The 4,715-nt window shown below is 40.7% G+C and overlaps 1 non-coding gene across 1 annotated transcript; it reads left to right on the top strand.

Moving 5' to 3' along the window:
* The first annotated feature begins 723 nt into the window (after positions 1-723).
* LOC120264192 lies at positions 724-830 on the top strand. The gene has a single exon (XR_005537362.1). It is a non-coding gene; the product is annotated as a small nucleolar RNA R71 (small nucleolar RNA).
* Positions 831-4,715: the final 3,885 nt, after the last annotated feature.

Raw genomic sequence — 4,715 nt, 5'->3', positions numbered from 1 at the left:
GTATTACTCGGCAAGCTTCCTTGTGGCCTTTCCGATAAGGACTTCGCAATCTGCCCTACTTGATTTTCAAGATTATGCAAAAAGGTGGTGTGGTTGTGAAGTGTAGCCTCAACTGATTGGAGCCTTGTATCAGATGATTGTACAAACTTAGTTAAGGCCTTCTCCAAATCGTTCATTCGGGTCTCCAAACACAGAAACTCGGTTCTCCATGTTTGGAGCTTGTTGTTGGAAACCCGAGTGGCCCTATGGCCTTTTTGTGGACCTTAGTTGCTCCACGAGAGTGGGATGACTCTTCCAACTTTGGATTGTAGGTATTGTTGTATGGGTTTCCTTGATTCCTCATGCCATTACCCACAAAATCGGCGTTCTCAACCCGAAGATGCATCACCAATAGATGTCGAGACAATCGGAGTAGCATGTCCTCCACCACACCCGGTGCAAGTAATCATGGCCGTCACTCTATTCAAAGTTAGAAGATCTAACTTCTTATTCAATGATTCCATTTGAGCCATGCGAAGTAAGCTGCATCTATCTCATGGAGCCCGACCACCTTTTTCTTCTCCTAGCATTCCATTGGTAGTTTGTTTTAACCCCATTTCTTAAATTAGTTGGAGCCTCACGGGGGTCATGCTACCTAAGGTACCTCCTAGCTGCAGCATCCAGAGTTGCCTTGTACTTGGATTTAAACCGTTGTAAAAGGTCTGAACAATATTCCACTCCGGGAATCCATGTTGCGGGCACTTCCTCAGGAGCTCCTTGAACCTTTCCCACATCTCAAATAGAGACTCCAATTCCAACTGTACAAAGGATGAGATCTCATTCCTAAGCTTTACGGATTTTTCGGGACGGAAATATCGGCCAAGAAAAGCTTCTACCATCTCCTCCCATGTAGTAATCGAGGGCTCTAGGTAATGAGTGTAGCCCTATGCCCGATCTCGCCTTCAAGGAAAATGGGAAGGCTCTCAACTTGATGGCATCATCCGTCACCCGTTTATCTTGACATATCACACACCTCGAGAAAGTTCTCCATATGACTATTTGGATCCTCATCGGCCAAACTATTCAGCTGTCTGGATTCTTTTGCAACTACGTGGATAAATGCACGGCTTCAACTCAAAGTTAGAGGTGTAATCGGGGGGCGCACAATGCTCGATTGTGTCCCCAATCTTGAAGAGTGCAGCATAATCGGATAATGTCACTTTGCTACTCATTACATTACGCCATGTTTTTTCAAAATTCTTCTACTTCCAAATCAACTAGATTAGACTATTCTTGAACAGGTTCTTTCTCTTTTCTTCTCAGTGTACGTTCAAGCTCAGGATCTCCTTCAACAATATTGAGCGGTTCCCTCGGGTCATAACCTGGAGCTGCACCCAAAAAGAAAGAAAAAGAAATCATAACGATAATAGAATAAGAAAATATGAAATAGAATGAATAAATGAATAGCTAAGAAAAACAAAGTGCAAAGTATTTCTAAACAGCCACTCCCTGGCAACGGCGCCAAAAACTTGACATGTCCGTATATGCGTGTAAACCGCAAATGCACGAGTGTCGAGGTAATAATCCCAGATGAGTGGGTATCATATCCACAGAGAGTAGAGAATAAAGACACTTGAGTTGTTTCTTAATTAATGTGGAAGATAAATAGTGACAAGTGTGACAAAATATGAAATAATGAAAATAAAAACAACAAGATAGAAGGCACAAGTAAAGGAGAAGGTAAGGCAATCGATAAAGATGGGGTACCCAGATATTGATCCGCCTAGGACAATCGTTTCAAGTACAAGAACCCTCTATTATACTTCCTAATTAATGCAACAATGAGTCGTGGAAATCCTTAATTACATGATATCAAATCTAAGGTCAACCATGCCTAACTCTATACATGTCCCGGAGGAAAGATTGAATAACCTCTCAACCTACTTTTCGCATAGAATTGCAATGAGCTCTAGAGATTCAAGTGATAAACCATATTCCTATGTATAGACCTAACACTTTGGTCCAGGTGAAAGATCCCTAGCCACAATTAAGCCCTAGGTGCTAACATCACTTCAGCGCTTCACTCCGTTACACTCGCAACTAAGCCCCAGCGGAAGGTCATCTCTTAGCCCATTCACTCTACTATGGCGCAAAAGAACTCTTGGAGCGTGAAGGTAGGATAGATCCACCGGAGGGAAGGGGATGCTCACGCTACCTCTCGACTCACCCTACTCAACCCTCTCCAATCTAGCTTTGTCTAACTCTCATGGTGTGTCACTCACTCACAAGAGTTACCAGAAAAAAACTCTCAACCCTAGTGTCACTCTGGGGAGAATTCATACAATCAAGTCTCCAAGATTGGAACTCACAATAAATATTAATTAATTGAAAGCATAATAAAAGATGTTTCAATGAAAAGGAATACATCCTAGGGTTCACAAATACCCAAGTACCCACTAGGGGTTTAGCTCTCCATGGAGCTAGATACAATCAATGAAATCGAATGTAAAAATAAAGCATCCATAGAAAACCCCCTCGTTAGTCATGGCGATGGTCTTGTGGAGAGTCATCTACTCGTCGCAAGGATCCCTTTGTCCGACCCTAGGATACACCTCGCCGGATCGGTGCCGACAAAAAGCTCTCCCACTAACCTTCTTCAAGCGGTAGCGTGATGTCGAGCCATGAGAACCTCTCCAAAACCCTAGCCAATACCTCTCAAGTTGGGGAAAAAGATGGAGAAAAAAATCTTGAAATCGGGCTGAAATCGGCTTTTAAAAGATTTGGAATTGGGAAATCCACACACCCATATAGAGCCCACAGTGGATTTTCTGCCTGCGTGTGGATTCTCTGTTTTTCTGTTTTTTCTCGATCGGTTTGTATGCTTGATCTTTGCTACAATATCTTTGCTACTGATGTTTTTCTATAGTACCCTAGCTGCTGATCTTGGCACGAAATACTCCCAAATCTATACTTTCATCGAGGAGTAGCATAAGCGGGCTGCACGTTTATGTCATGGATCACCTTGCTTCTTCAATAACGGACATGTTGGTGGAGATCTTGTTCTATATGCAAAAGTCTAAATGCTTGAATGTGACTGCCCTTGTACCCCTATAAATAGTTGTGCTAACTCAAGTACGAGGAGATTGGCACACATTCCCGCATCTGCAACCCGACCTATGTCTTTGCGTTTGAACCTTTAGCAAGATTTCCTCCAAAATTAGTGCATTACGACCCACATTTGCTTCTTTCTCTCAAAATCGGCCTCACAACCCTACCTGCATAAAAGTAACATAAATACACCCATATTAGCGTTAAAACCCGAGAAAAGTAATGCTCAACACAAGAAAAGAACACTTCATATTCTTATCGCATAAGCACTTATCAAAAATCCCTTTCTCAATCATGCCAATGAAGAATCACAGGAGAAGACCTAAGGAAGCTTCTATGCAAGCCGCCAGATGTGAAGCAGCGGCTACTACCTCTAATCCCCTTGAATGCGGATCCAAATTTTCCTTCAAATAGCCCCTTGTGTTAGAACCAGCTCACTGTCGCTATAGACAACCCACTACGATAGTCAACTTTTATTCTTTGTAGTGGCATGTTATTATACCCGACTGTTATTGTACCATCCTAATCTTGTAGCATTTAGAATCTTCTCTGACCTTCTATTTTTTCTTCTTTTTCTTTCTTCTTCTCATTTGTTTCTCATTTGGCACTGCCCTCAGCATGAGAAGAAATTTTTCGGTGAATTAAAGCATCCATTCTCATCCTCTTGAATGCGGTTGGAAGCTTGATCTAAGGTTTTTCTTTCATATTTCTCTCGTATTTCATTGTTTTTGGAAATCTTCAAAAACCTAGAAATACATCATGGTTTAGGTTGATTTTAGGCTCAAATTGAAGCCAAGGTCTTTGTAATTCATTTGTATAAATGTTTGTAAAGAAATTTCTTAGTTAGGTGCTGTAAATCGGGAGAAAACCTTTGTTTTAGAGCCGGTTTTACTGTGGCAATTTCTTTCTTACTATAGCAATCCTGAGTTTACTGTAGCACTAACAAGATTTACTTGTTTCTTTGATTTCTTTAGATTAGAGTGAAGCTCTAACCCTTAGGAATTCATTAGTAACCTTTAGACCTAGCTTTGAGCCAACCCTAGGATTGATTTTGAGTTGTTTGGTAGAAGAAACCTAGGGTTTCTTTGCTTGGATTTTTGTACTAATCTTTGATGTTGTTTGTTGTAACTGGTAAGGAGATGAAGCGTTAGCTGGAGGCAAACAGTTAGCCGAGGATTAGCTTGTGAGGAAGAGGAATCGTTAATTTAGTGAGTGGGATTATTAAGCATGACTCTATTAGAAATTACCAATATTTATATGCTTATATATTCTATCTTGCTTAATGAGTTTCTGTGGATTATTATTATTGCTTTTTAGAAGTTTTAACCCTGGAAGGAGTTTATTGCTTGGTTTATTTTTAATGAAATTTATGTTCAAAGGAAAGAATTCCCGTGTTGTTTCTTATGTTAGATTATGTAAATTGATTTGTATTAAAAGCTTGAGTTTTGCTTATGCTTTTATCACTTCCTTATGGAAATGGCTGAGGTATTGTTGTTATTAGTTATTGTGTTCGCTATTGTACTCTGTGTGGAGTTGTGCGTATTGTTGAGTTTGTATGGTGATACCCTACTGTAGTAGACAGTCTCCACAGCCAGCCTTTTGAGGTGGTGTGGTAGACCGGCTGATTA

The sequence above is a fragment of the Dioscorea cayenensis genome, chromosome 6, assembly GCF_009730915.1.
Source record: "Dioscorea cayenensis subsp. rotundata cultivar TDr96_F1 chromosome 6, TDr96_F1_v2_PseudoChromosome.rev07_lg8_w22 25.fasta, whole genome shotgun sequence".
Lineage (NCBI taxonomy): Eukaryota > Viridiplantae > Streptophyta > Magnoliopsida > Dioscoreales > Dioscoreaceae > Dioscorea > Dioscorea cayenensis.
Note: the sequence above shows the minus strand (reverse complement) of the source record. Positions and strands in the feature narration are given on the sequence as shown.